At 40.2% G+C, this 11,202-nt stretch overlaps 2 long non-coding RNA genes across 4 annotated transcripts; one reads left to right on the forward strand and one right to left on the reverse strand.

Annotated features, from left to right (window-relative positions):
* Positions 1-406: 406 nt before the first annotated feature.
* LOC117827024 lies at positions 407-6,573 on the reverse strand. The gene is made up of 3 exons (XR_004634128.1): positions 6,381-6,573; positions 2,671-2,782; positions 407-952 (listed from the first exon to the last, which is right to left on the reverse strand). It is a non-coding gene; the product is annotated as an uncharacterized LOC117827024 (long non-coding RNA).
* Positions 6,059-8,492, forward strand: LOC117827025. Of its 3 annotated transcripts, XR_004634131.1 has the most exons (4): positions 6,069-6,112; positions 7,445-7,469; positions 7,604-7,853; positions 8,321-8,492. It is a non-coding gene; the product is annotated as an uncharacterized LOC117827025 (long non-coding RNA). The 3 variants fall into 3 exon arrangements; XR_004634130.1 differs by lacking the exon at positions 7,445-7,469 and having other exon boundaries at positions 6,059-6,112; positions 8,045-8,492; XR_004634129.1 differs by lacking the exon at positions 7,445-7,469 and having other exon boundaries at positions 6,059-6,112.
* Positions 8,493-11,202: the final 2,710 nt, after the last annotated feature.

Here is an 11,202-nt window from a genome sequence, read left to right on the forward strand (position 1 = left end):
TATCAATTTGATACTTTAACTTATTTTAATTACACATATTTTATTGTTGTTGGTGTGCATTAGTTGGTTTTTTAAAATCCATTTTTGTTTTTTATTGTCTTGCCATTATTCTATTTCTGCTTCTTTCTTTTTTCCATGTAAAGCACTTTGAATTGCATTTGATTTGTGTGAAAGGTGCTATATAAATAAAGCCGCAGATCTGTTAGGTGAACTCTGAGGTTCTATATGATACTATGATGTGCTACATGCCTTTGCACACACTCAATCAAGCCCTCTTCCCACATGAAGCACACTCTAGTCTGCGCTAGCATTTCACAATGGTTCTTGAAACATGGGCATAATTCCTGCGGATACTTGTCTTCTTGTTTTAAGAGACAGTACATTTCACTAAAGAGACAATGATTAGTTCAGTTCATCATCACCCTTCAATTTAATTGAGGACACATTCAGCATCAAAGAGGAAATTTGTGTTTAAATGCTGCTAATGGAGAAGAGGAGGGCAAACTCCTCCAACAAAAGGGTTAAATCACGGCGGGAAACCCATCCTCCATCTTTGATTTCATTCATTCTTCGCAACACAATGAGCCAAAATGAAACTAGGACTGAACGGAGTGATGTTTCTAACGACATTGAGAACCTCTTTCCTGCTTTTACACGACCTAACGAGACTAAGAATCTTCAGAGTCGCTCTCGTTCAACAGCAAACACAAAAACAACAGAAATGATCTCCTCCATGATTCAAGTGTTTGGACCGTGGTGGCTTCAACCAAACAGCAGTGCTTGTTTACACGTTCATACAAGAGAGATTTGTCTCCTGTTCTTTGCATCCTCACAGGACGATGTTGACATGAAATCAAGGACTTTTTTTTGAAACCCCTCTTCATCATTTTTGTGAACAGTTGAAGCTGACATGCATCAACACAGAGAGATAAGCCTCTTCAAACATCCGCTCCTGAAAGAGAGAGCAGAGAAACACAGAGAAAATGAGGTGTAGCATCATCCTTTCATCATCCTGGCATTAGATGTGATCAGATATATGTGGGAAGGTGATCAATAGGTATGATTAGAAGAGTGGTTGTCATTTGTTCAGTGGGCCAAGGTAGGTAGCTTCATCCAAATGTTAAAAAGGGAACTGATGTGAATGTTGAAAGCAAAAACGACTTCACATGGCACATTATGGAAAAAAAAGAAGCTCTTCTAATCTTAACAGAGATGCACTTGCTGAAGAAATGATAAAACACAGAGAGGAAAACACATTGAAATGCAGGTGGAGGATAACAAGTGTGGATCAGGGCAATCCTTGAAGTATCTGCAGGAACACAAATGTCATCTACCAGTCAGAGTCCGGGAGGCAGACACCCTCTCTACTTTTTCAAACTTTCCTTTTTGATAAAACTTATAGTTAGAGCTCAGACTTGGACCAGCTCTTAGTTATGCTGCTAAAGGCTTAGACTGCCGGGGGAACTGGCGCACTGACACACTGGGATCCTTTCTCACCCCCTTCCCCCAACCCCCTCAGTAACATTCAATGGGACAGGTAGAGTTAAAGTAAGTGATAACCATAGACCTTTCTGGAGTCCCTGAGCTCCCTTGTCTTGTGGGTTCCTCTGAGCTAACGTAGACAGTCTCCTGCTGCGGACGTTCCAGACTCCAGCTGATACAGATGTGCTGGACTCCAGCAGCAACAGCCTTTACTACTCGTCTCATCACTCTCTCTCTCTCTCTCTCTCTCTCTCTCTCTCTCTCTCTCTCTCTCTCTCTCTCTCTCTCTCTCTCTCTCATCTCATTCTCCTCTATCCCTCTTTCCAGACCCAACTTGTTCGAGGCAGATGTCTGTACATGAGTCTGGTTCTGCTCAAGGTTTCTGCCTGTTTAAAGGAAGTTCTTCCTTGCCACTGTAACTAGCTAAATACTGCGAGGTGCAATGCTCATGGTGGATTAAGGTCTTGATATTGGGTCTTTGTTCATAATTTAACATACAGTACGGTCTTGACCTGCTAAGTTTGTAAAAGCGTCTTGGGATAACGTTTGTTGTGATTTGTCTCCATATAAATAAAGATTGATTGATAAAGATTGAAATGTTTCTGAGCCTGCACAAGACAAAAATAAAATCACTGAATGAGCAAAAACTGAATTATTATAAGGTTTGAAAAAGCAGAAGAGGACAAAGTGAGGACAAAGTGAGTCTATGCTGCCGGGGACCAGCATGCCAGCCAAGGTCCCTGCCTTCGCCTGCCACCCGGTCTGACACTCTTTCCCTGTGTTTTTTCCTTGCATTGTCTCCATTGTGTCCTAATGTGGTGCACAAGGTGGTTTCAGGTACAAAAAGGGAAAAAGGGTTCAGCAAGGGTCGAGCACTGCATTGCAGCAGTGCATCATGGGATATGTACTTGGATCTAATATCATTAAGTAGTAACTGCAGCACCCCAGAGACAGACAAAGGACTGTTCCTCCCCGAGTGTAACCTCGTGTCACTTCACATCCTAACACTTGTCTCTTTGGAGCGTCAGGGCCCGGGGCTGCAGACTTCAGACCAAGCACACACAGCCGTGTGGCTGTGTGTGATTAGAATAGTGAATGAGGTCAATAGCAGTGCACACCTGACATCCCTACAGCTGAGTCTTGTATAATAACACAGTACCCCGTGTTATATAATGTAAAATGACTTACTGCAGTTATTACACCGGTCCACCAGGGCCAGAGAGGGCTGATATTTTTCTGCTGGCCTTAATTTCCTCTGTGATGTATGTTTGTGCCGCCGGTGATATGACCAGGGAGTCATCTGGAACAAGGCAATGTCACGGACGGAAAAGGTTAGTGTACATAAAAACAGAAACATACCTATGAAGCAAAAACAGTGTTGAAGAAGAAACTCTGAGCAGTGTGACATGGGAGGTAGGTTTTTCTACCTGACAGGAAATCAGAAATAAAAAATCCATCTTTATATTGTTGAAAGGATGAAGAGCCGGCACCAAAGGTCGGGTATTCATCACTTCACATAGGGTCTATTTAGTGTTGTATCTTGACAGCCATGATGTGCAGATTAGCTCATTTTAGAAAAAAAAGTCTGACCAAAACATTAAAGTCGTAGAACATTTTCAGTAGTGCTTACTTCACTGTCAGAAAGCGTGTTCGTTTTTGCAATATTCTCTGACACAACACATGCGTCTTCCTCCGCTTGCAATGCACCATTAGCTGTTCGAGCAGCAGTTGATCATACTGCAGTTTTTGCAAAGAATAAAAAAGAGGAGACGTCGGAGGACATGGAATGTACGGCTGCTGAATCAGTGTAGACAACGATACAGGAAATTATATTAATGCAAGAAATATGATGCTACAGAGTGGACCAATCACATGGCTTGCAATCTTTGTCTCTACACATAGCTACCTTTTTGAGGAGGTGTACGTCAGATTATGTATGTAGGTTTCTGCGTATGTACAGGGCTATAAGTCAGGCCTTACTGTCATTATTTCCGTTCTTTCAAGACCAGGCTGAGATGGGAACTGATGTTTTTGCCACAGTGTCAACAGGCAGAGGTTCACTCCATTCAGTGGATTGATCTGATATGACCTGTGTGATCATGTTGTCTCTGGCATTGGTTTTGCTATTTAGTATTAATTTGTTCAGGAGTTTTGACCATCAGAATCAAGTATTATAAAACAGACACAGTAGGTAATAGAATACCATTAACACCCATTTGCTTTAGATTATATACTCCGCTGTTAATTCCGCCCATCAAACATCTTGCCTTTAGTCAGTTACCATCTCAGCACGACTGACATAAAGTACACAGTGCTGTTCATATGTTTATATTTGTTATAGCTGCTGACTGAAGTGAATAAAAAACTGACACCACGTCTGATCGCTGGAGATATCAGATCTCTTTCATCTAAAGCTCAGCAAAGAGGCGATTCCCTTAAAGCCAAATACATGTTGGGCTAAAAAATCCATTAAAGCAAAGCCTAATTTGAAGTGAAAGAGTGGGGGAGGGCAGATGGGCTTCAAGGCTGTCTTAGCTTCCTCATTCACTCCCGTTGGCAGCTAACAGACTGGAGTAATTGGGACGTGGGTAAGACAGTGATCAAACGAAACCTTCACACCTCCATCACACTTAATGAAAGCTCAACAAGCAAATACAGAACTGCCAGTGCTTTGTAGTCCCCTCGGCTGCATGAGTGTATGTGTTTGAATGTGCCTGTATTCGTCTGTGTTTGTATGAGCATCTCTGAGTGTGTGAGTGTGTGTATGTGTGGCTGCACATTGCCTCCCTGATTGCTTGTGTTATTTTTAAGGCAATTATTTTGGTTTCTGGCCGCGTCAGTCAATCTGGCATTATCCAGACTGACATGCAGCGCATTCAGATAAGTCGTCTAATGGCACTGATATAATAAGTCAACACTGAGACAAATTTTCAGACTTCTGTCTGTGTGTGTTTTGCACAGTCTTTCCACAGCAACATAATACCTCTGGGGTATTGGATTCAATTATCTACAAAATTATGGAGGAAAACAAAATTCGTAATGTGTGAATTTCATGGAAAAGTAATTATTTTGTTCTCTCGGGAGTTTAGACAAAGAACAGATTCCTCTGCTTCGTTCGAACACTGTTACAGCGCCTGTGTCGATCTGTGTTTGTGTCAGGAGAGATTGTAAGTAGATGTAGGAAATGGGGTTGAAAACGATGTTGACAGTGGATTATCCCAGCCCCAGTTTGTGTCTGTCATGTAATCATTGTTTTGTAACAAGAGATTTTTAAGCCTCTCCAGCTCCAGCTGTTTTGTTTTTAGAGCACATTTACTGTATGGATAAGTTGCAACCTTCTAATCAACATTTCCAAATCTGTCGCTCAACAAATCAAGTCATTTCCTGTTTTGGAAACAGGCTCACTATTGGCTACAATATTATATGCTTAAAACCTTAAAGGGTACCTTAAAACAGACCAAACCACAGGATATGAAGGTGGAAAACAGACCAAAAATGCTGCTATATTTTAAAAGAGGGGAAATTAGACATTTTAACAGATTTCAAAGGGTACCTTGAAACAGACCAAGCCACAGGATTTGAAGGTTAAAAAAAAGACCAAAAATGCTGCTAAATGGTAACATACAGCATAATTTACTATTTTTTTAAGAGAGGAATAAAGACATTTTAACATATTGCAAGGGGTACCTTAAAACAGACCTAATCACAGGATATAGAGGTACAAAACAGACAAAAATGCTGCTGAGGAGTAAATTACAACATAATTTATATCATTTAAATGAAAGAAAACAAGCCATTAAAGTTATTTCAAAGGGTACTTTAAAACAGACCAACCCACAGGATATAAAGATGGAGAACAATCACAAATTGCTGCTGAGGTAACATACAACAGATTTTACCATATTTGAAAAAGAGAGGAAATGAGACATTTTAAAAGATTTCAAGGGGTGCCTTAAAACAGATCTAATCACAAGTGTAAAAGGGGGAACATATTGTACCTTAAAATGATGCCAAAGGGGACATTAAAGCTGACCGAGCCAGATTTTAAAAAGTGTTGGGGACCATGCCTTGGAAGAGATGCAAAATGGTAACTCAAGGACCCCAAAATAGGAATTAAAAAGGGAAAAACAAGCCTAAAAACAGCTGCCATAGGGTACCTTTGTACAGATTTAATCAGGGGTTGAATAGGGGATTCACCTCATTGTAAACGAGAGGAAAAAGGACATTTTAACAAATGCTCAATGGGGTCATGAGTTGCTTTTGTTTTTGTGTTGTATTGTCCTTGTTGTTCTCTTTCTTAGATTTCAAGTTTATTTTGTAAGTTTCTTAAGTCCTCCTTGTGTCTTTTGGTACCTTTTCTTGTGTTGTATTCTTTGTGTGTTTCTAGTCTATCATGTTTCCCGTTTTTATTTTTTTTATGTAGTTATTTCTCCTTGTGTTTCTGGTTTAGTTTTACTTCCTGAGTTTTCCCTCCATTCTGATTATGTGTTGAGTGTTTCCACGTGTGTCTCGTTTGTCTCACCTGTGTGATTGCCCCTGTGTGTATTTAGTCTCTGTGTTTCATTGTTTGAGTCTCTGAACTGAATGTTACATCTTCCTGTGTCCCTCTTGTTTTCCGTGGATTTGTTAAGTAAGTTTTTGTGTTTCCTCTTGTTATTTTTGTTAATTAAACCTTTTTGTTAATCTGCATTTTGATTCCTCCTCCCTTTGGTTCCGAACTGTGACACATGGTGCCAAAAACAGACCTCAACTCATGTTAAAAAGAGAGAAAAGAGAACACAAAACAGAGACTAAAGGGAACCTTAAAACAGAACTTACCACAAACATCCCAAGGTACCCAAAACAGCTCTAAACAAATACAGTAGAGGAAGAAAAGAGACAACAAAGCGTATACTTACAGGTGCATTGTTCAAGACCCTTGCACATGTTGAAAGGAAAAACAGCTTTCACAACTGAGGCCGAAGGGCTCCTTAAATCAGATCATTTCTGATGTTGAACAGTGCATAAGGGTAATTAATTCACATCAACAGTATTTAAAAATAATTGGCACCAATCTTTAAAAGAGATTCAAAAAAGCACTTTGTGACAGACTTTTACTAAATCAGAGAAACATCCCTGCTGCCAAAGAATACCTCAGAACAGACCTAATCAGGAGTTGTAAAAGGGAATCATCTCATTGTAAAAGACAGGAACAATGCTGAAGGGTGCCAAAAACAAGCCTTAACTCTAAATGCTAAACGGATACCCTAATATGGCCCTTACCCTTAAGAAGAACACCATAATACAGACAATAGAAGACCTTGTCTTGCAATAACATTTTCATTGATACGGAGGCCGGTGGTGTTCTTTTTGTCTCCTATTGTTGTTTGTTCACTTGTTTTTCATTCAGCCATGCAGGCAGCTATGCTAGCTTAGCTTGTTGTGATGTGTGGACTGCATGTGTTCTCAATGTGCCTTCAATATAATCTGTCCCACTCTGCTTGATCATGGACAGTGAATGCGTGTGGACTCTGCCACAAGCTTGCTAGACTGCCTGCTGTTAGGATTTCGAAAGAACATCTAAATGTATTGATTAACATTTGTTCACCGTTGATTTAGTCAGCCTTCCAACCTTATTGGAAACCATTAGAGTTTAGCAAAGCGTACAATCAACTGTTGAGGTTGTAAGTTGCATTTTCATTTGAGGTTTTATATTGATGTTATTATTCACTGGATGGATTTGGTGACTAAAGGAAAGAGATGTTTTCAGGGGTTTAAAAATAGCTTGCTGCTGGGTTTAACTTTAATTTTGTTTTGACAAACAGCACATTGCTTCCACCCTTGAGTTGAAAATAATCCTCGCTTCAGACAGTCCCAAATGTTTAATGTACAGCCTGGGGGCAGATTATTTCTTGTTTGTGTTTTATGTCTCGTAACTCTTGACTTATTTGACCTGCATCTCTCCACAACACGGCTCCATCAGCGCTGCTCCAGAGGGACTTCAGTCGGTAATAACCAGTATGCTGCTGCAGCTGTCACACTGTATCTGTGGGAGCGTGTGCTTGCTTGTTTGTGTGTTCTCTGTATGTTTTAATTTGTGTATTTGTCCCTGCATGCCTGATGCCACACTTGGGCGACACAGAAAGGCGCTTCTGTCACACACAGTTCAGGCATTAAGTCCTTCCTGCTGCACTGCACCGCCATCTGTTTCCCAACTCGCTCCCAGTGTCGACATGTGTTGGAGTGTCACAAACGGTCGCTCCTGCAGTCACAATGTCTCCCAGCTCCCCGCTCTGCGGAGGGAGACGCATAGAAGACGTGACAATAAGCTGTGGATGTGAACTGGATGAGTTGCTCTCAGTTGTCTGTGGCAACGTGACACCTGTTCAAAGGTATGTTTCCTTAGAAGAGACAATATCTGCAGAATTAAACCAGATACATCTACTAGTTATTTCAAGACACATTCAGGAGACTATGTGAACAGTATCAGCTTGTTTTATGATAAATAATCAAGATTAACTCTGATACTATGATTGAGTTGCCAAACATTAATGCTGACATGTTTGGACAACTACATTTTCAGAGAGACTACATTTCAAATCATTCTCAGTATCCTCATGGCATCAGGTGTTAAACCTATAAGAAGACATTTCATGAACCCTTTCACCTCTCCTTCATTTGCCATCTCAAGAGAGCCTGAAACTTTGATTCTAGTTCAGCTGAGTTCACATCCCTCTACCTGTTTTCCTGCTGAAGGCAATCCGGAGGCTCATAAATAATCTGGAAATCCTCCTCAGAGTTGTCTGTTTTGGTTTTTGGATCATCATTTAGGTGATGTTGATTTTTGTTTTTCTCTAAGGACTCAAATTCGCCTCTTGGGTGTTACAGGTGGACCAGTCCACTTGAATAACTGGCCCTAAACGACTGGGAGGAAATAGACTAACAGCCAAATTCCACCAGATTTGTGTCCAGTCCGTCTCCTATCTGTCACGCCACCGCATCTGATAGGTTTCTATTCTAGTCAAGGTGTTAACTTCCACTGGATCCGCTCTGTTCTGTTCCAACTTCTATTTTTGCCGGATGCTGGAGCACGACACATCAACCTTAACAGAGCAAATGGAGCAGGACAGGAAGTCAGGCACCAAAACAAAATGAAAACAACCGGTTAATTTTCAGAATAAAACACTCTGTGTTATCACCAGATCGTATTTCACTTAACTACAACAACGAATCATTATGCTGAGCTGAGCCAGGCCTGGAGTCAACCGGTCAGAGGTTTTCAGAGGACCAGAAAGACAACATGGATGAGGAGAGGAGGAGGAGAATCCTTGATCCAGTGATTTCAGCGGGAAAACCTTGGTCACATGACTCCAGCTGTCCAGCGGTCCTGCTCATTGCTGCGGACTCAGATTTGGTGGATGTCTGATGTTAGACGTGGCAAAAAGTGAAGGACCGAACTGCAGGTAAAAAGTCCTGGTTACAGTACCTCATTTCTGTACTGTTCAGTCACACTTTTGGCGGGAGCAGTCATGCAAAGATATGAAGTATTTTGGGGGCTTCTACCTCTGAAATACTGATGTAGACATTCCAATTTAACACATCCAAGTCTTCATTTATTTTCTGTAACTCCTTGTTGTAGGTCTCTGTAATGATTCATCATGTTTAGAAAGTTTCACATTTGTACCCTTGAACCAATCGTTTCCACAGCATCCTTAAATTGAATGCAACTCGATAGAAGAAAGTGCACCATGTGCATGAGTTTAAAGATCGTTGTCTACAACTCAGGGTTTGAACTTGCTGGAAACTGTCTTCTTAAAAGACCACACACACTCCTGATACCTTTTCTAATTGATTTCATTTCACTAAACTTACTCTTGAGATTACTTGTTTTGCATTTATATAAGAGCTTTATTTACAGGGGCACAGAGATGCCTACGTGTTGCTTTTAGAAGTCAGACTTTTTGATTCATGCTGACTGCTTCACTTTCGCTGCACTGCCAGGAGGAACAGATTGAGTGAGAGGAAAAAGCTTTTCTCTCTTTTTAGCCAAGTGAGGTCACACACACAAAAAACCTGGTGTACTGCACGACGAGCTGACAGCTAAGTTTCCCTTTTAAAGTGTTAGTGCTGGTATCACTTCCACAGTTTACCACATATAGGCACACTTTTCTGAATGTGATGCAGTGCACTACAAACGTCCTACAACATGTAAAAATACACCAGAGAGTGAATAAATAGATGAGTTCAACTTCTGAACCAACTTCTGGATTGTTTCTATCTGAACAAGCTTTTAAATCTAACGTTAAAAGTCGTGACAAGCCATCAAGAAATGTTTTTCACCTTCTAAAAAGCCATCAGTAAAATGTCTTAGCGGTCAGTTAGAAATATGAATAAGTCTTTAATAAAGCATAATGCAGCTTTAATTGTTCTTAACACCTTTTATACTGTAGAGGACTTTGAAATAAATTTAAAACACTGAAGTCTGAGACTCATTCACTTCTACAGCTTCTCTTGCAGGGTCGCAATTTTCTTCTTTATGCAGTGATTTAGACTCGGTTAGCATTTCAAGCTAGCAGGGCTCTAGCGTGACATTTCCACCTCCCAAGGTACTTCACCAGAGCTAATCACAGCCTTTAAAAAACAGCAAGCAAGGTTCCCATATGGTGTAGGTTTGCTGTAGCTTGCACCACTCCAGAGTTAATCATAATTTTAATATACTTGATCCTCCTCTGAAGGATATCTTAGTCCTCAGTGCAGCTAATTAATCTGTCAAGTGTCCACTCTTATGCATGGTGGGTGTGAAAAGTAAAATTAGTAAAGAGAGTAAAGGTAAAAGTGGAGAACTGTTCACTTCTGAGGACAACTTATATTCAAAAGTGTAATGGTGTAAAGGCAGTTGGTCAACTTCCAGTAATTTGTTAGAGTCATTCACTGGTTTTGATGCCATTGAACGTCAATAATTGTGCGAGCTAACAAAAAAACCTCTGAAGATATCAAATGTGAGATTTAACTGGGACTCAAACAATAGAAATAAAGACTAAGAGAGCTGGGTCTGACTTTTGTGACCACTGTATACGAAACAAGAGGTAAAGTAAGGAGTACTCTACGAAAAAGGATTAGGGCCACTAAAAATATTTTCTCAGAATTTTAATTGAATTTTGATATTTTCTCAGGTATTCAGACTTTAATCTCAGATTACTGAAAGTACAATAATTTTTTTGATTGGTTATAATCAAGGAGGATTAGTTCCTCTCAAATTTAAAAAAAAAAAAAATTGTCCCATTTTTGGACCATTTTTCTCAGAATTCTAACTTTAATCTCAGAAATTTGAGAAAAATAATTAGAATTTTGACATGAATCTCTAAATTTGGAGGAAAAGTCAGAATCCTTGTAAAATGTTGGACCATAAAATAAATTCACTCACCCCACTCCTCTTCTGCATTTCTTTACTCCAGCAAAATACACAATTTTATTCAATTATCGCAAAATTTCTTTGACAGGGAACGCTGTTTTAACTCATCACAGTTTTTTTTGTATGAAGCCTAACAAGCATAAACTCAGTATGCTGTGCAGAGGCAGCCAACCTTAGCCTGTCATGAGCGAGCAGTGGCAAAGAAATATGTCTTCTCAACAGGCAGAAACCTTGAGCAGGACCAAACTCACTGGTGAACAGACATCTGCCTCCACTGGACGGGCAGGGAAAGTGTGTTTAGAATTCAGTAAACTGATTGTGTCCAGAGT

This window comes from Notolabrus celidotus, chromosome 15, assembly GCF_009762535.1.
Source record: "Notolabrus celidotus isolate fNotCel1 chromosome 15, fNotCel1.pri, whole genome shotgun sequence".
NCBI lineage: Eukaryota > Metazoa > Chordata > Actinopteri > Labriformes > Labridae > Notolabrus > Notolabrus celidotus.